The sequence below is a fragment of the Equus caballus genome, chromosome 7 (genome assembly GCF_041296265.1).
Source record: "Equus caballus isolate H_3958 breed thoroughbred chromosome 7, TB-T2T, whole genome shotgun sequence".
NCBI lineage: Eukaryota > Metazoa > Chordata > Mammalia > Perissodactyla > Equidae > Equus > Equus caballus.
The window spans coordinates 93,883,510-93,905,141 of record NC_091690.1 but is presented as its reverse complement, the minus strand read 5'-3'; positions in this window follow the sequence as shown (position 1 = coordinate 93,905,141).

Below are 21,632 nucleotides of genomic sequence, written 5' to 3'. Positions count from 1 at the left end.
AGGGATCATTTATTTTATCTCTTTGTCTCAAACATAGAGCAAGATATCTGGCTCCAAGCAGAATTGTAAACACACAACAAATGCACGTTGAATGAATGTTTGAACATGTCCGTAATGAGAGTGCAAACTTTAAAAGGAAAGTAAGACAGAGACAGCCTTTCTCTGACTACTTTTTTTCACTAGACATAAGTGTTCCATCAATATGCGAATGGTTAACAGTATTGACGAAAATGATAATGGCTTGAGGATTTCATGCTCCCTGCCAGCTCTAAAATTCAGTAATTGAATACTTTTATATCTCAGTAAGGCTCTAGCAAAAAACCAATGGAAAACGAGAAAACATTACCCTGCCCCCTCTTTTTTTATTTAGTTTGATTCTTCTCCACATAACAACTCTGAAACCAGCCTGGAACTCATGCCAGTGAGTAGGGGACACTGACAGTTCAAGAACTAGCAGGTCCTTTTCCGATTCTTGTTATTTTTTTGTTTTATGTGTAGGTCAGCATAAACTCTAACTTCTTGATGCTTGCTGTGATACCCTTGATAATATCCATAACTGTAATACAAACATAGATCATCCTTTCATTTAACAAATATATATTTAGAAACTACTTTGTTTTAAAAACTGTCACAGATGCTGAAACTGTATCAATGAATATGAGAGATCCATGTTCTTTGAAACTTAGTGGAAGAAACACACAGAACACAAGTCAATAAATACATATTTGATACATATTTAGCTTTTTTGCTTCATATATGATAATAATAAAAAGTGAAATATGGCAAAAGGATTGAGAATCATGGAGGATGGAGAGTGATTTTTTATTTATTTATTTATTTTTAAAAATATTTTTCCTGTTTTTTTTTTAGAAGATTAGCTCTGAGCTAACATCTGTGCCCCATCTTCCTCTATTTTATATTTTATTAAAAAAAGGAAATAAAAACTGCCACAACATGGCTTGAGAAGCGGTGTATAGGTCTGCACCCAGGATCCAAACTGGCAAAGCCCAGGATGCCAAAGTGGAGCGCTGGAACTTAACTGCTACGCCACCGGGCTGGACCCCAACTTTTTATTTATCCATCATCTACAACACACCAAGTGTTCTGCTAGTCACCTACTACTTTATTTAACATCACAAAAAACAAAAGAGGTAGATTTCTTACTTTTATAGTAAGATCTTTGAGACTCAGAAATGTTGAGTAACTGTCTAAGCACATGATAATCTAGTGCTGGAGGCTACAGTAAAAAACACATATTCTTAGAACAAAATCCAAGGACACTTCAAATGACCTTTCAACTGATGCAATTCAGCTTTTGCATGAATCTTCAGCCCGTTTTAAAATTCCCTGCAAGGTCAGCTCAGAACCTCCAATAGCATTGATCCACTGACACCGAGTGTAGGTGGAAAGGGAGAAAGATGCTATCTCCTCAAGAGCAGCAGATAAAGTCAACCTCTGTACAGTAAGGAAGTCACCTGCAGCAAAGTAAAAAGGATGTCTTATGTCACCACAAGACTTCAGTGAGGCAGTAGGAAAAGGAAGAGAAAAAGCACAAGAAATGAGTTTAAACAAAGGAAATAAAAACTTAGCAGTAGGTTTTAATTTACATTCTTCAATCTTTTCTCCTAAGAAAAATAAACAAATGCTTTGCACTGGTTCTAAGAAACACATGCTTATAAACCAGGTTCTTTCTTTTCAATGGTATGCGAACATAGAGCCAGAAATATAACAGATGCTCGCATGTTGTAGTGGTTTTACGAAAGCTAACAGCAGAGCATTAAACATATCTAAGGCTGCCTGCCACTGCTTTGCATTTATATAGTACTCAATATATTTGAAAAACATATTTTTACCATCACTAAAGCAAGCCACCCTTGCAAACCGCCTCATTTTGCAAATGAATAACAAAGTGTCACACAAAGCTAGTATCACTGAATTTTAGATGGAGAAGACTGTTGAGGGTTTTATCCAGCTCAACCTTCTGACTGTGTGGGAGACAAGTGGGTCCCTGAGTGGACAGTTGATTTGCTCAAGGTGACAGTGTGATTCAATGGCAGAGTTTAACCTAAAAGCAGTGCCTTTTTATTGCTGGTCCAGAGTTTTCGTGGCTACCTCTTCTATTATACACACATGGTGCAGACTTTCCCATCTATTGAATTACAGAGGCTCAAAAGCCTGGCAAATAGGATGCACTTAAAAAAATTGTTGAATGAATAAATTTCAATCTTGTCTTTCTTGTCTCCACACATTCTTCCTAAGTCGGCACACAGCTTCAGAAGTGGCAGGCTTATGATCTCCACCTTTAAATCCTCTCCTTCATGGTTGATAGCAGTGGAGTGGACCCAACCCAAATAGAGTCTTTATACTGGTTATTCAGAGTGGTAACACATGGAGACAACACTTCTCTGTATTAGCCATGGCTGAGTGAGAATGAATAAGAAATTAGGCTGGGCCAGCTCCATTTGGCCCTTGGCAGGTGAAACAAAGGAGGGAACTATAAGGAAGGTTGAAAATGAAGCAGAGATAATAATTAATTCGGGGCTTCTAGTTCTGGTGAAACTAGCATTGACTGCTCCATCTCTCCTTTAAATCTAATTGTTGTGCCACAGAACAGAGAGGGAAACAGGTGATGAGTCCACCAAATCTTTGGGAACACAAAAGGTGGTTGAGTCTTGGTGAATGGTGAGCAGCAGAAGGCCAGGTACCTCAGAGAAGGGCAGGGTTGGACCAAACCTTTCTAGTTACGTCTTCTCCTTGACCCTGTTGCCCTTGGCAGGTGATTGTCCAGGTTCTCAAAAGATGGAGCCTGAGACGGAAGCTTATGTGCACTTTGTTGCTGTCATTGGGGAGCACAGTTTAAGGCAAACAGAGGGAGGGTAAGGCTTGAGGCAGGGACCATGGCTCCTGCAGCTCCTGGGGCTGTATTCAGAGCAGGCACGTGGACTGCAAACTCACCTCACCCAACAGCACTTCCTGAAAATTTATACCACTTCTCAGATGATTCTTTAAGTATAATAAAATCTTTACCTTCAAACATAATAAATATATTTACTATAAGAACTGGTATTTTGACACAGTTTCAAGTCGAAATGATGCGGGATCGGTGAGCCGAGGAGTCGAAAGAAAGATTTCTTAGACTCTCAAGATCTGGCAGTAGTGCTCTTTTATTTAGAGAATAGTGTGGAATAGCATGGGGACAGGACCCATGGGCAGGCAGAGCTTCTGCTGCTGCCACTTCTGCTGCCCCCGCTGGCATGGGGACAGAGCCCACGGGCAGGCAGAGCCACTGCTGCTGCCCCCGCTGGCATGGGGACAGGACCCATGGGCAGGCAGAGCTGGTGCGTGGGGACAGGACCCACGGGCAGTCAGAGCTCCTGCTGCTGCCCCCGCTGGCATGGGGACAGGACCCATGGGCAGGCAGAGCTGGTGTGTGGGGACAAGACCCACGGGCAGTCAGAGCTCCTGCTGCTGCCTCTGCATGGGGACAGGACCCATGGGCAGGCAGAGCTGATGTGTGGGGACAAGACCCACAGGCAGTCAGAGCTCCTGCTGCTGCCCCCGCTGGCATGGGGACAGGACCCATGGGCAGGCAGAGCTGGTGTGTGGGGACAAGACCCACGGGCAGTCAGAGCTCCTGCTGCTGCCCTGAGTTGAGGGTTAGGGCTAATTTTATAAGCCATGGGTACGTGACTTATTTTTACTGGAAAAAAAAGAAAAGATGATGTAAAAAGTCATTAAATGATTTCAGTGCAGATGGGGTCTGGTTATTGTGCGGTCATATAACTTTAGATATGAATCTGGCCATATAGATCGGCATGCAGGTGAGGATGCCCCGGGCTTCTCTCCCTGGGGCAGTCCTAATTCATACCATAAAAAAAGTCCACTGGGTCGTATAGTTTGGCACGTAGGCCAGGTCACCTTGGGCTTCTCTAGCTGGGGCAGCCTTAATCCACATCAATAATATAGTCATCCGTCTACCTCACCCAGCAGCTTCTGTTACAGACCATCGTATGGAACAAACCTGAATTACAGTATGTTGGGACGAACCCAAACTTATTTACTTTGTGGATGTACAAAAACTACAAGGATGAAGAAATAACATGAATAAGTAAAAATGAAAAAAAATAAAAACTACATCCACTATAACAAAAACTTCAACTTGTACTCGACACTATTTTGAATGTGCAGCAGAAAGTGCCTACCACAGAATGAAGAGGAACAACGTAAGTTATACTAAGGTTACAGTAAGAGAGATGGTGGCACTGAGAAGAAATCAATGGAACAGCAGGTTGAATTCAGCAAGATGGAAAAGTCAAGCTTTGAACATAAGAGTTTGAGTGGAACTTGGAGTAACTGACAATTAGGACAAGGAAATTATAGGCTGAGAGATTTATTTTATATCTTAAATATCTACCTAAACATAGGCAGAAAGCAGTCGACATTTTTGGTGACAAATGGAACACTCCAACTGCAGGGGGCAGTTTATTTTTAGAAAGAGAGTTTGGAAGTCACAATAAGTATGTGTATTTATGTGTGTGTTTGTGTGTGTGTGTATGCCACAAAAACAGTGTAAAATTTGTATAAAAAGGCTTCAAGCAAAAGTCCTCAAATGTAAATCTTTCGAGATGTCCTGAAGCTTCTTCCAAGCGCTCGTGGGTCTCAGCCTTGGCTGCAGTGTCCCATGTAACTCACTTGACAGCATGACGTTTCTAGATGTTAGCGTGTGGGAGGGCTGGCCCCTCCCCGCTGCAGGCTGTCTTGATTATTTGGCCTCTCTGACAGAGGCCCCTTGAGATTTGGCCCCTTGATAAGGACAAAAAATGCCTCAATTCTCTAGGAAACTCGCTGCCTTTTTCAGCTCATTTGAGGGCACAGATCATGGTTCTGACCCCTGTCACATTATTTGTGAAGCAGAAGTACGCACTGAAAAGCAACAAGACTAAAAATCTTCACACAAAATACTGTTCTCCATTTGTGAGTAAATGCAGAGCTCTCATTAAGCAGGACTTCAGAGCTGAAAGTGCGGAAAAGCCCATGGCTAGAAGGAAAGTGAGAGCAATTCTGCGCCTGCACGCACTGTAAGAGGCCGTCTGTCCCCTTTGGGAAATAGGCTACAATTGCAAAGACTTTAAGTTACTATTATAATATTTATGATAGCCTAGTTTGCAATAATTTTATTTGGCCTGCAGAAACAGAGTTACGGGCACTTGCGCCCCACCATCAGCACCAACTTAACGAGGACGAAATTGATCTCATCAATTCTGTCACTCCCAAGCTTACTACACCTCGGGTCTGCTCTTTGCTCAACTTCCTTTTCCTGGGCAGGCCAATCACAATGTCTGTCTGCTTGTGGTCTTTGTCTAAGGGAAACTGTCTGGCCATGTGCCCTAGTGAGAGAGCAGCACAGGCAGGTCTCTAGCTGGTGTTAGTCTGGCTTAGCTCAACCGCAGCAACTTGGACCAGTGGGGGGGCGTTGAACCCAGCGATGGCAGCTCTATTATGAAATTGGGCCAGAGATTGCTCTCTGCCTCCCAGTATCTATTCTCTTTGTCCTTTCTTAGTAAACAAATCCCAATTTGTAACTGGGAGCATGGTGCTCAGCTAAATGATTACATTTCTTTTGCAGCTTAGCATTGTGACTAAGTTCCGGCCAATAAGGTGAATGAACACCAGGTGCACGGAAAACCTAGTCACAAAGGTTTCCCTTTTCTTTCTCCCTCCTGGTGCCTGGAAAGTAAATATAATGACTGAAGTGCCAAGCCAAGAAATTACCCTGGACGCAGAAGTCACATTAAGAAGGATACTGCTTCCTTGACACATCTTCCAAGCCATTTTACCTCCAAACTTCTCTAATGCAAAGGAAATAAACTTGTACTTTGTTTAGGTTATTATTTTTTTGAGATCTCACTATTCTCAGTCAAAAACGATTCTAACGAATATCACTGGCTGAAGCCTCTGAGACCGGAGTGACAGCAAGGATGATGGAGCACAAAAAACGCCCATTATGTTCCCTCCCTTTAGAATTGAAAATGGAGATTTGGAGTGAGAATCATTGGTTTGCAGTGGGAACTGCACCAAAAGCTGCGCAAGCCGTGCGTTGACATAGTGCCAGTGATGATCACTCAGAGCCCTAAATCAACTAGCAACAACCTCCTGATGCAGCGGGGTCTCCAAATCTCCTGACTCTAGCACGGCCCCAGATCATGCATCATCCAGTCTTTATAAAACCTTGCAGTATAACAGTTTCTAGTGTCCTATTAGATTCTAACCTCCTTTACTCCCATACATATTATTGTGATAAATCCCTAATTGTAGGAGCAATTCTAAGAATAAAAAGAGCTTTATACATTTGTTTGCCTTCATGGTCTTCTTACAGAGCTCACGAATGCATTTGTTTTCTCTCTCCTTTCCATATAATCAGTTGTCAAGACCTAAGGAGCTAACTTCACAGTTTATCCAGAACAGATCTTTCATTTTCCATTTCAGCTAAACCTTTAGGGGGATACTCATCTTCTGCTGTCTAAACAGTGCCATTTCTCTTCCTAGTTTTTCACTGCCCCTAAATCAAGGTCAAGTGATATACTTTATGGATGAAGGAGTGCTTCGTCACCCCAGCTTGTTTAACTATCCTGTACTCCTGGAATGTTGGATTACCCCATCTCCAAACAGAACGAACCAAAACAAGGCCAAAAAAACTCCTCAAGACTTCCCATAAAATGATAAACAAAAGCTTCAGTCTGACATTCAACGTGACTTGACTTGACTCCAGTCAAGTTGGTCAGCTGCTCCGGACTTTTTGTACCCCATGCCTCATTCCATAGCCTCTCCTATAACTTGTCTTTCCTCATGTTCCCACTTTCAAGAACATCCTATTTCTGTCAGGAACCCTCTCACTGTGGCTGAAATCACAGCCATCCTTCAAGTGCCACCCCAATGTCTCCTCCAGGGAGCCCTTCTGCTTCGTCTCTCTCAATCTTTCCATCAGATGTGGTCTTACTCACATTTGAAGTCCGATAGTTTCTTGTTTGAAACACTTAGAATAATAGTTTGTCATCCCAACAGACTATACGTTTCTTTTCCTTTGGGAGAGAGGGCTTGGACCTTGCTCTTTTCTGGGCTACACCTATATTGTTTGCAAAATTAATATGTGTTCAATTGAACTGAGTGTGTTTTTTCTGTCTTCATTAAAATTCTTTCCCTGGAATAAAGTGGTGAAATCTATGCTGTTAAAATTCCAATCAATAGAACTAACTTTATTACCACATCTTGTGTAGCCATGCAAAACACAAGGTTTTGTAAAGAATGCATCTGGTAAGGCTCAGCATGTATGGATGAAAATTATGGATTGGGTGAGGGAGGGATATATAGATTCAATTCTCTGAATTGCATGGTCACTTAGATCTTAAGGGGAAATTCAATTCCTTATTCTTGATCAATACTTGAGATAAACTAGACACATTCTATTACTTGTAGATCCTTTAAATTTTTTTTTTCTAAAAGAAAATTAGGGAATTCCAGGGAGTACTTACCATGAGTTAAAGAGAAACACTAGAACATTCGAACCACCAATTAACTTGTTCTAAAACTCTCTGCTAAGAATGGAAATGGTCTAAGGCTGGGGGAGAAGAAAATAATTTTGAGGCACTCACAGAGGCAATGTAGCACTTTGATTAACACAACAGGTTTTGTAGTCAGATCTGAGTTCAGATCCTGGTGCTGCTGCTTCCTGTCTGTGTGACTGTGGACAAGTGGCTTAACCGCTTTAAAATGCTTAGATTCTTCCTACGTGAAATGGCCAGTATTTCTTTTTTTATTGGTGTTTGTGAGAATTAGGGAAGACAATGAATACAGAGAACAAATGTTACCATGCCAGTCATGTAGTTGCTGCTCCATCAATTATTGTTATTTGATTGGCTGTACCTGTGTAGCCTTTGTCTTGTGAACTTAGATTAAAATAAAGGAAATCCATGCCATGGTATCATGATTAGAATTAAAAGTATAAATGCCCCTCATCTTCATGTGTAGATAATGAAATTTTTCAAGCTCTTTCCAAACATTTTGCCAGTCCTAATATACCCTAAAATAGCAGTAATATACAGGAGAAAACTAAGTCAAAATAACCAACATACAAGAGATCCAACGAAGTTATGTTGCTGATATGTGATTCCCTTAAACAATAAAAAGAAACAGAATTTTCTAAAAAGGCTTTGAAAAACCACTGTTCAATGAATTTTTGTATTTAAGGAAATATCTTAGGTTCACATTAAGGAAGATTCTACATCTTACCTAGAATTTCCAGGATCTTATTATTGTCAATTCCACCAAATGTTGAGTCAAAATAAGAGCAATTCCCTACCAGTTCATGAGCCGTTGTGCTTACAGGAAGAGGCACCCTTTCTCACAACTTTCAATAGACATCAATAACATCTTTCCTACGACTGAAGTAAATAATGATACACACTAAATGTCAGAAGGTCCTCAAAACATAATCGATGCAGGAGTCAGAGGCTTTTCTATCTAAATATTTCATAGCTCTAAAGTGTCTGTAATGTTACTGCACTCAGAATAAGTGAGCAATTAGATACGTATTGTCAAACTGAATGGACATCAATCTTCCACGGCTTCCAAGTAATGGATGCTTATTTTTTTGAGGAAGACCGGCCCTGAGCTAACATCCATGCCCGTCTTCCTCTACTCCATATGTGGGACGCCTGCCACAGCATGGCTTGACAAGTGGTGCGTAGGTCCATCCCTGGGATCTGAACCAGTGAAACTGGACCGCTGAAGCAGAGCACATGAACTTAACTGCTTTGCCACTGGGCCAGCCCAAGTGGATGCTTTTTAATATTGCTGTCTGGGGCTGACCCCATGGCCAAGTGGTTAAGTTTGCGCACTCCGCTTCGATGGCCTAGGGTTTCACCTGTTCGGATGCTGGGCGCGGACATGGCACTGCTCATCAGGGAACGCTGAAGCAGCATCCCAGATGCCACAAGTAGAAGGACCCACAACTAAAATACACAACTATGTACTGGGGGGACTTGGGGAGAAAAAGCAGAAAAAAAAAAAAAGAAGATTGGCAACAGTTGCTAGCTCAGGTGCCAATCTTTAAAAAAATAAAATACTGGGGCCGGCCCGGTGGCGCTGCGGTTAAATTTCAACATTTCGCTTCTCGGCAGCCTGGGGTTCGCCTGTTGGGATCCTGGGTGTGGACATGGCACCGTTTGGCAAAAGCCATGCTGTGGTAGGCGTCCCACATATAAAGTGGAGGAAGATGGTCATGGATATTAGCTCAGGGCCAGTCTTTCTCAGCAAAAAGAGGAGGATTGGCAGTAGTTAGCTCAGGGCTAATCTTCCTCAAAAAAAAAAAAAAAAAAAAATTACTGTTATCTGCTAGTCACTCCAAGATGTGGACAAGATTATATAAGCATCTGTATTTGGGAGTCTTAAGGGTGGAAGGTATGGGGAAAAGAAACTAAAATATCCTCCTATTAGTCTTTGCCTCTAATGCCACTTCTCTTCTATTGTTGACACAAACTAAGTGAGAACCAGGGAAAAAGGAAAAGAAAAGAAATAGAAGTGAACGTGGGAGAAGCTACAGAATATATTTCCACAGAGTTAAAAAGTGTGCATCCAATGTGTATGAGCTATTGAACTATTTATTATTATTTGATGACAAAAAGAAGAAACCAAATTAGTTACAGTGGGAAAAGGATAGAGCAAGGGACATGAAAAATTGGTTGGACATGGTGTCTGCTATGGGAAGAATTTGGAAGAAGGATCTAAATGCAACGTGCAGCCTAGGCAGTGAGCTCTCAGTGTCTCTCACCTGGTTGTCCTGTGCACTGGCTTCGCTTTTTTCTCTCTAGAGACTGCCCTCCTCAGCCTGCAGGGAGGAGTAGAGCCAGCCTCAGTTCGACAGTTCTCTTAGTACATGATGAGATGGAAACCATCCTACCTTTCGCAGTCCCTGGATGTCAATCTCTGTAGTCATCCTCTCCCCACCCACCTCTGCCTTTTATTTAAATCTTTCAGGTACTGGACTTCAAATGGTCTAGAGTGAGTCAGATGTCTACGCATGGCCTGAAGTGTCTGGTAGCAAAGATATGACTTCAGAGGATCACTTTTGCTGAGAGTGGCCAAGGCTAGATGGTCAAACCAATGGCATGTCCACTATGAACTCAGGTACTGTGACACAACTGGCAACCCATAAATCAATACAGGAGTTCTCAAAGACCTAAGACCTACCTCGGAGATAGACCATATATATATATATAATTTAAAACACCACTGAAAGATTCTGGAAAAACAGACAAGACATACATTTTCCTAATCTTCCCACCAAGTACAAGTAACACTCATGGACATTATATATCAAAGACACATAAGAAGACTACAAAAAGTGGAGAGAAGAAGGCAGACTGGCCAGGCATATTGCAACCTAGGAAACAACAGGTTGGGAGTGCACTGAATTTTCTTTTCGCCTCAAATATCCTACACTTGGAACTGAAAAGCTGGCAACCCAGAAATGCCAACAGTCACAATAAACCCAAAAAGCTCAACAAAAGCATGCTCTCTCCAGCCAAGACCAAGAAAGAAACAGCCTAGCAAGGGAGAAAATGTTTGGACATTAACTGTTTTAATCCAATCAAATACCACAGAAGAAAATGGTGACCCATCTCCACCCAGCCAGCAAAGGTTGAGTGGGAAGCCTAGACTTCCCCTTGCCAGCCTCTTAGGAGGTGCCCAAAACACCCACCAGTGTGGTGTCAGAGAAAACCAAATAGGGAACCAGGACATTTATCCCCACTAAGAGGTATGGAATGTACCCCCTTAAATGTAAATGAACTTAAATGTAAAACATAATCTGTAAAACTTTTGGGAAAAAATAGGAGAAAATCTTCAGGATCTAGGGACAGGCAAAGAGTTCTCAGACTTGACACCAGCAGTATGAGACATAAAAGGAAAAATTGATAAGTTGGATTTTATACACATTTTAGAAAAAAACTGTTTCACTGAAAACTTCCCCACTAAGAAGATGAAAAGACAAGCTACAGGCTGCAAAAAAGCATTTGCAAACCTTGTATACTGCACAGGACTAGTACCTAGCGTATTGAAAGGACTCTCAACTCAACAACAACAAAATCCAATCAGAAAACGGACAAAAGACAGGAAGACATACTTCACCCTCAAGAACATACAGATAGTAAATAAGCACAGGAAAAAATGTCCAACATCTTAGTGGCTAGGGAAATACAAATGAAAAACACAATGAGATATCCCTATACACCTATCTGAACTGTTAAAATTTGTCAAAAATTGATAAAAATGGAATGCTAGCGGGATGTAGGGAAACTAGATCTCACTTTTGCTGCTGCTGAGAATGTAAAGTGGTACAGCCACTCTGGAAAATAGTTTGGCAATTTGTTAAAAACAACAACAACAAACTAAAGGAGCTGGCCTGGTGGCACAGAGGTTAAGTTCGTGCACTCTGCTTCGGCAGGCCGGAGTTTGCCGGTTCGGATGCTGGACACGCACCTATGCACCACTCATCAAGCCATGCTGTGGCAGGCTTCCCACATCTAAACCAGAGGATTAAACCAGGCACGGATGTTGGCTCAGGGCCAGTCTTCCTCAGCAAAAAGAGGAGGCTTGGTGGCAGATGTTAGCTCAGGTCTAATCTTCCTCAAGAAAAAAAAAAAACCTAAACATGCAACTAACATACAACCCAGCAATTGTTGCACTCATGGGCATTTATCCCAGAAAAATAAAGTAAATAAAGACTGTGTTTACACAAAAAGCTATGCACAAATGTGTAAATAACTTTATTCTTGTTAACCCCAAACTGGCAACAGTACAGATGATCTTCACTGGATGAATAAACAGTGTTACACCTACACCATGGAATACTACTCAGTCATAAAAGGAAACAAACTATCCATACACGCAACAACTTGGAGAAATCTGCAAAATATTATGTTGAGTGAAGAAAGCAAATCCCAAAATGTGACATATTGTAAGATGCCATTTATGTAACATTCTTGAAATGACAAAATTATAGAAATGGAGAACAGTTTACTGGTTGCTGTGGGTTGAGCAGTGGGTGGGGATGGGAGCAAGGAGGATGTGGCTATCACAGGGCAAGATGAGGGATTTTTGTGGTGATAGAAGTATTCTCAGTCTTGACTGTATCAATATTTCGGACTCGATATTATGCTATGGTTTCTCAGGATGTTACCTTTGGGAAAAAATAGGTAAGTGGTACAGAGGATCTCACTGTTCTATTTTAACTGCACGTGAATCTAAAATTATTTAAAAATAAAAAATAATTAAAATCTAAACACCATTGCAAGTATCATGAGCCACATAAGGACCAAGAAAATTATCAAATCAATGCAAAGAAGGAATTTGTGACCTATCGTACACAGACTTTCTGTCCTTTGGTGACCCACAGAAAGTGGAAACCTGCACAAAGTCTGGAAGGATAAGGCAGTTTACAAAAAGAGAAAGCAGTGATGAAATGCATTCCAGGCAGAGTAACACATTTGGCAAAAACACAGAAACCAGGAGGAACATGGCACCTTGGGTCAGGGAGTGGATCAGTGAGCAGTGGTGACTACTTGGCAGAATATATTACAAAATGCGATCATTCAAAACAGAGCAGACAGCTTATTCTGCCAGAATTCACCAAGTCAGGTCACAAAATTCTAGAACCACATTTCACTTCTCTTCTAAAGTCTCATCACTCATCAAATGAGTCCTTCAACAGCTCATTCACCTTCTAGAAAATTCTCAAAATCCCACATCTTCTTTGACAGTCTCACTTTATAACACTTTTTATACCATAGGAGATGTTTTTAGCATGATGAGTAAGGAATAGCTCTTCAAAGATGCATATATAGGATTTTAGAAAGAAAGATGTTGAGAATCTATCATGCCAACAGAACTTTGAAACGGATGAAGCACCTCGGCTAGACTTGAAAGCCGGCTAACAGCACACTTTCAGGAGAAGGATTTCCGAGTCCAGCAGAAGTGGCGTCTCTGGGCTTTCTCGAAGTTGTGCTTATTTCTATTTTTATTTCTCACCAAATAGCTTTAATCATGATAACCATTCACTTATGCAATATCAATAATCTTTATAATAATATTGGGAACTGTTATTCATATCAGTTATAACCAGATAGTATCAAATTACATGACATTACAATTTATTTTTTAATTTATTGTTTCCAGTTGGTGGCTGAGTTATTGTTAGCTTTTTAAAAGTGAAAGAGTGAAAAACTTTTTCATCTATAATAAAAATTCTTATGTTCAAATATTAAATATAAGTTCTCAAAGTGTCAGTATTTATACCGTTTTATTTCACCTCCAAACAACCACTTTATCAGGGAGGAAGTAGTTGTCACGTTTGACAGGTGAGTAATGGATTGGGACACGGAGACAGAGAGAGGTTTATTGAGTCTCTGAGGTTTCTCAGCTGATGTCAAACTAGGGATGAAAACCACAATCTTATAAAGAGGGGCGAGGAGTGAACTGGCATTTATTGACTGTCTCCCATGGGCCAGGCACTATGATAGGCCCTAGAACGAAATTTTATCTCGTTTTATTAAGGCAAAAGCCCAGTGAGCTAGTGTTGTCATCTACACTATGCATAAAGAATTTGAGGAGAAGAGGGGGAAATCAATTTGCCAGAAGTCACCCTTTTAACATGAGAGTTGGGATTAGAATTCCCTTTTTCTGACCGCCTGTTCCACACATTGCTCCCACCTCTAACTGCAAACAATAGTATCTAACATTTAATATTACCTAACGTGTGTTAAGCAATGGATATGTGGAAGGCAGTGTATTAAGTGATTTTTAATGACTACTGTTTTGTTTTCTGCAAAGAATCTTTGACCTCCTAAGATAATAGAGATGCTCCTCCCATTCCAGCCAGAACACTTTGCAGGATTTTTTTTTAATTGGAGCTGGGAGAGAAAAGCTTTTTTCCTCTCTGATCATGCATCTATAAGGACATGAGCCTGGGATCAGGCAGCCAGCTCTCTTATATCGTGGAGAATTTTGTCTGATAGAACAAAGACAACACCCAGAGAAAGATTTATAAGAAGCATATCTCTTTTAAAATCTCTGTTTCCAAAGATCCCTACGGCTCTACAACCAGACCTACTGCTATCTAGGCTACAGTTTTGATATGTTAACCAATTATAGTGCTTCTTATTTTGTTTTTTTGTTTTGTTTTAACAATTTGTTTCTTTTTTCCTTTCACTTGAAGGTAACTTTACCAATACAAGATACCTTTACACACATCGTTTCACTCAATTCTAAAACCAAACATAAGATAGTTCGTTCATTCATTCAATATTTTTGAAGTCTTATGCACCAGACATTGTTCTAGGTGCTGAAGATACAACAGTGAAAAAAATCAGGCCAAGTGCCCTGCCCTTTTCTTAACATAAGGTGAAGAAACTGAGGCACAGAGAATTTGTCTTATCCAAAGTTTCAGTAAATGGCAAAGAAAGAAACTAAAACCAGGTTGGTCTGAGGTTCAGATTTCAAGTTCTCATTGTTTGAGACTGGACCTAATAGGAGCCTGTTTCTCACTTCCATTTGGTCTCTAGAGAAACCCCAAACTTTAAGTATTATATTTGATTAAAGGTTGCTTAAGAGATGAGTATCTCGTGGCTTGGGGAAAAGTATAGAGTCATCAAACTCTCTGTTATCGATTGAATGCTTTCTTCTTTGCTTAGTCACCATAGACTTTGCTAAGTCTAGGACGGAAGAGTTAAGAGGGAAATTGACGCTCAGATAAGTCACTCTGAGGACATTTTCCACATTAAACCTTCCATTTTATAGGTATTCATTATCTCACAGAGTGATATGTCTAAGGCATCATATTTCAGATGCTTTATCTCAAGTTTAGAAAACATAAAAACTAGTAAATAGCTAATAACCAGCTGAAAGAGATATAGGTGTGCTCAGTTTTGCAGTCAAACTTCCAGATCTTCCATGAATTTATTTAATAGAGAATAAAATTTCTATGAATTGAATTTCGTGAAATTCAAGTACATACTGAGCAAATAGAACTCAGGGTGATGGGAAACAAAACAGATCCGGAGGCATTTAGTCATAGGTTTTCCATGAGTTTGAAGATCTTTCTAGAGATTCTCTTTCTCAATGTCTTTTAGTATAAATTCTCTAAAGAGAAAGTCCTATTGACCAAGCTCAAGTCAGGTGAACACGGTTGACCTGATGAACCAAGGCCGAGGGAGACAAGCTCACAAAACATAAACATGGCTGCAATGCAAACCCTTTAGTTACATTTGGCAGAAGTTCCTGCAGGTGTTTAGGAAAACCACTCTGACTGACGTGACTCAGTGTCAATTTTATCGGATAGAACCATTGCTTCTCTGAACTATGTGGATCCAGCCTAAAATAACTTCCATAATGAGCCACGTTCTTACAACAGTATCTTAAGCATGGCAGGAGTGATAGTGACCACATGGACCTCCCATGGTATTAAAAACAAAAAAGGTTTATTTGGGGGTCAAATTCATGAGCATTTCACTAAACCATTCATCAAATATTTACTTTGTTCTAAGAGTTGGTTTAAAATTGTGCAGCACCAACTTGTGACTTTGTTCTTTCATATGCTGTCATCTTAGATTCACGGCAACCATACAAAGTAGGTATAATTGCCATCCCTCATTCCCCAGTTTTTTTTAATAATACGTGAGAAAACAGACTCAAAGAAGTTGAATATCAACAGACTTGACAAAGCATATATAATTATCCTCTACATCAACTAAAAAGATGCAGACAACCCGATAGAAAAATGGTTAAAATATTTTTAACATTTTTTTGTTTAGGTATGATTGACATTAAAAAAAGCTATACATATTTAATGTACACATTTTGATGAGGTTGAAGGATGAAACTGTTGCCATATACAATGCTTTAAACTTCTCATCACCTCTGGAAGTTTCCTCTCTTCCTCTTTTTTTATAAGAACATTTAACATAATATCTATCCTGTTTTGAAGTATACGATACAGTATATTAACTATATCCACCATGCTGATCAGTAGATATCTAGGACTTATTCACTTATGCATAAGTGAAACAATATACACTTTGATCAACACCTCCCCAGTTCTCCTTTCCCCCAACCCCTGCTCTCTGCTTCTATGAGTTCAACTGTTTTAGATTCCTACATAAGTGGAATCCTGCACTTTGTTCTGTGTCTATCTTATTTCACTTAGTATAATGTCTTCTAAGTCCATCCATGTTGTAGTAAATAGAATTTTCTCCTTCTTTAAGACTGATTAATATTCCCATGTATGTATATACCACATTTTCTTTATCCCTTCATCTGTCTATGGACATTTAAGTTGTTTCCATGTCTTTGCTGATATAAAGAATTCTGCAGTGAAAATGGGATGGCAGATGTTTCTTCAAGACCCTTATTTCAATTATTTTTGGTATATACCCAGAGGTAGAATTGCTGGATTATATTTTTATATTTACTTTTTGATTTTTTGAGGAATCTCCATATTGTTTGCCATAGTGGCTGTACCTATTTACATTCCAAGGTACGTTACCATTGATGACATAATTTGTCAATAACTATCAGTCATGAGAGAAGTGCAAATTAAAGCCACAATTCAAGACTAGTACACACTCATCAGAATGGCCAAACTGAAAAATGATAAAAACGTAGTTAGATAAATAGATAGATAGAAATTCACTTTTGTGAAAATGTATAGCAATTATTACTCTCATACACAGCTGATGGATGTGTAAGTTGGTGCAACCACTTTGGGAAACTATTTGCAATATCTACTAAAGTTGAACAACTGCCTGCTTTATATTTCAACAATTTCCTTCTTATGTCTGGACCCAATATAAGTGCATACATGTGCTCTCCACAGTACATGTGCATGAGTATTCAGGGCAATGCTAGACATAATATGCAAAAACTGGAAAAAACATAAATGTCCATCAGCACTGGAATGCATGAATATATAGTATTCAAAACATTGAATGCTATTTCTCAGTGATATTGAAAGAGCTCCAACTACACGTAACAACATGGATACCATAAATATAATTTGAGCAAAATATGCCTAAAGCAGAAGAGCACCCTGGCATGTTCCCATAATATAAGTTTAAAATCATTATAACATTTTAAAATCCAGCATTACTGATCTATGGTTTTAGAAAATGATAGTAGTCATCTTTTTTGGATGGGAAGGAAAGAGAGGGCCAAGTGACTGGCAGAGAATACGAAGGAGTTTTTTGTGCCTGCTGTTAATGTTCTATTTCTTCAGTTAGGTGATAATTACATGAATGTGGTCACTTTTCTGCTTGCATTGTATAGTCTAAGAAAAAACTTCCAAAAAGAAATACATAAAAAATTTTAAATCAACTCAATTTCAGGATAAAAATTCTTAGTAGACAAAAAGGAAACTACCTTAACTTGTCAAAAATATTTAACAAAAACTATGCAAATTCTATAGTCAAAACTTTCACTTTGAGATCAGGAACAAAAAGAGGAAGCCCAGTATCACCAATTCTGTTCAACATCGAACCAAAGACGGAACCAAGGCAGTAATATAAGAAAAGAACAAGTATCAGATTTTTAAAAAAGCAAAACTGTCAGTATTTGGAAAATTTATGATAATAGCATACATAGAAAACCTAAGAAAATAAATAGAAAAATTATTAGAATTAATTAATGAGTTCTGTAAGTTGCTAGGTTTAAAATCAAAATAAAGATCAATTGCACAGTTTATGTTAACAAAAAAGAAAATTATAAAATGTTTATCATAACCATATAAAACTTAAGATCCTTGGAAATAAATCTAATATATGGATGAGATTTTGGGAGAAATATATAAAATATCCACTAGAGACATTACAGAAGACCCAATTATTGATTTTCCAAGTTCTTGGGAAGAAAAACTCAGGGATTTAATATGTCAATTGTCCTCCAATAACCATTTAAATTCAATGTGATTTCAATTATAATCACAGGAGGTTTTTTTAAAAATTGAAATGTGACAAACAGAAACTAAAAGTTATATTGACAAACAATGGCCTATTAATATTCTAGTTTTGAAGAAAAACCAGGTGAGTGGCTTAATGTTTTCAAATGTGAAGAATTACTCTAAAGCTCTATGATCTGAGGCCATAATACCATCTCTGAGATAGATAGAGAAATTAACACAACAGGGAATCCAGAAAAATACTCACGTATATATGGGTATAATATATTATATGGGAGGCATTATATATTGTATGGAAATGATGTATATCATTGGAAAATAAATGTTTATTAAAACATTTAATAAATGGTTCTGAGAAAATCAGTTATCTATATTGTAAAAACAATGTTACCCTTAGAAGGACTATCCACAAGAAATAATTCCAGATGGATTAAAAATATTTGCATGGATAAATTGTGTCAACATGATTAAACTCTCCAAGAAAATATTTGAGATAATAAATCAGACTGCAAAAATATATGTCATATAATATTCCATTTATACAAAACTTAATACAGATAAAATAATTATATATATCATATACAGATGCATACACATACAGCAAAATTATAAAGAGGCATCATGGGAAAGAAAGATACGTGCTTGTTGGGGAGGGTAGCTGAGTTGCTCCTAATTGCCTAATCTGTCATCATCAGATGTAGAAATTAGATTATTATTGAACATATATTTTGAAAGATTGGTAAATTTAGGAAGTAGATATGTTTTAACATTGCTTGCAGAACTCATTCTCTACATTATCCTAACAATTATTTAATGGTTCTAAAATGTGAATATCAAAATTAAGAAGTCCTACTTCTTAATACTTCTTTTAGTGTCTTCTAACATTGTTGGTTGTTTACCCAATAATCATTTCTACTTTCTTCCTTGTAAAAAACAAATCAATTTTTCTTGATCCACTCTTTTCTCAGGGGATTCAGGAGTAAATCCTGATAATGCTAAACTAATCAAGAGGTTGTGACTCATCATTCTAGGTTCAGATTAGGCAGGAGCATGTGACCAAATTCTAGCCAAGGAGATGTAACAGGATTTTTCTTGGAAACTGACTAAGAGACTCATTTTATCTGGCATATATTGTTGTCATTGTAAAAAGTGCCTGAATATTTAGTGCCATTTAGACCATGAGGAGGACTTAGCCAGCGTGGTGGTCATACCAGAGTATGATATTGGAAATAAAGTCTTCAGTGCCATCCTTAAGCTGCTCATTTAACCAACCCTGGCACCATACTGCCTTGGAACTTCTGGTTATACGAGGTAATAAAATGTCCTTATTAATTAAGCCATTTTGACCTGAGTTTTCTATTACTTGTGACATAAATGATGCAGTATCACAGTAAATATAATACACTAGATGATGGCCAAGGCAGCCTCAACTTTCTCTTCAGCTTGATGAAACTTTAGACAGATTTCTTCCTGAGTTTGGACCACAGACCTCTCAGTTTTTGGAGCATTTACTTTAGAAAACTTGTAACTGTAAATTCTTTCTCTTCTGCTGTGCAATGTAAATCTTCTCCCAGCCTCTTGCCAGTTTTACAACCCACAAATGCCTTTCTCAAGGACCTGGGAGGGAGTCATCCCTTGAGATGTAATCATCAAAAAGACAGCCCCCATCTCCCAGTGTCTGTAGGAGTGTAGAAACCAAAGTTAGATAAGAGCAATTACAGATGGCCCATCACATCCACCAAGATCCTACTTTTCTACTAGCTCTTTCCAGTGCTGAAAAACTATCCTGCCTTTTGTGTCAAGGGAGGAGCTGAGTTTGCTTTCTCTCCTCTATTGCAATAGCCATAAATAAAGTCTTCCTTGCCTGTTCAACTTGTCTGGTGGTGTTTCCTGCTGTGTAAGATAGTAGGAAAAAAGCTACAGTGCTTTGAGAGTCAGAAACCAGAAATCTGACTTAAAACATAGTTGCAAATTAAAAAATCCCCAAAATGTATTTATTTATTGTTTCAAATATCAGGTGCTCTTTTAGATATAATACAGAATATCAAAGATAAATAAAATAATTATCTGCCCTCGAGGAACTTACAGCCTAAGGAGGGTGGAAAAAAGAGTTAAGGCAAGTAAACAAATAACGATACTGAAAGTGAATTGATCTTAGATGTCAAAGGTTAAATAACAAAGGGTTAAGGGTGTATAGAGGAAGGAGAGGTCATCTCTTGCTATGAATTAGGAGGGAGGTAAAAAAAGCTTCCTTTAAAAGAACATTTGAAGTGCTCTACACTATAAAGTGATGGGGGGAGGGACAGGGTCCCTCTAGGTATATGCAAATACAGAGTAGAGCTGTAGAGGGAATCCCAGTGCTACCCATATGGTCCTCTAACGGATGCAGCAGTACTTAGCAGGAGTGTAGGTTCTGGTTATTTGACCCTGGGCAAGTCCCCTCTATCTCTAAACCTCAGTTCCTGTTTCTGTAAAGCAAGGGATTTGGGCTGGAGGATTATGAAGATATTTTTCAGTTCAAAAACATTCCAATATTTTATGATACATGCCCGGTTCAATTAAGTAAGAAGTTATGCATCATTGCTTAACTTGCTTTAACTTATTTAAACTATTAAATAATTTACAAATGTATTCATCAAATCAGAAAAGGAGGACAACTTTTGAAAGAAAATTATAAACAGAGAAAGCCATTTTTGTAATCTAATAGCAAAGTGGCACCACATTTGGCTTCCCGGCTCATTGGGTCTGAATAGCCTAAGATATTTTCATTCATTCTAGTCTAGTCAATTCTTCATTGTTGGAAGTCACTGAAGTGGTATCCCTTGGTACTGGAGTTGGAGCCAAGTGGTTCCTCTCAGTTGTGAATTTTGCAAAAGAAAAACTCTCTGCTCCTGGAAATGGGGAAGAAGAAAGGATTATTCTAATTCCCACTTATTACAATAACAACAATATCATTTCCAGTGTAGAAGGTTCTAGGAGAAAGTGATGTGGGCACATTTTCAGCTTTGTTTTTGTGTACCATAGTGTAACTATATTTGCTGAGTCTTAACGGGTGAAGTTAACCAATTTGGGTATTAAGTACTCGTCCCCTAAATGGAGCCTGCAAACAGCCCTTGAAAGTTGGCATCTTGAAACGATTGTAGGAAGAAAAACGTCCTCATAAAGGCAATATTTGGGTGCCAAACTTTTTTGAAACTCAGCTCTTAAAAATCAAACCAAGTAAGTGGATTTGACTGTCACTGGTGTAACGTGTTTTTTGTGGTTCCCGCACTAGAGTTGCAATCATTAATGATCTCTGGCATCTTTACATAATTAATTCACTGTTTAGCCACACATTAGTCCATTGAAATTCCAAAGAAAAGGCAGTGTTTGCTCTTTATAACTTACTGAATTCACACTGTCTAGGAAAAATAATTTCAGCATCAAAAAATAGATAAACGATGACATGCCACATTAAATATGAATTTGTATCATTGAGTTTCACAAATATCGTGTCATGCTCTGGAATGAGTCTTGAGAAGCAAAGGTATTCAAACATAGAGCTTAATCGTATCTCGTGTATCCTCCTTATTCTTTGGGCTTCTCTTGTTGTACAGAGGCAATATTCATGGTGGAACTGTCAGAAAGGGGA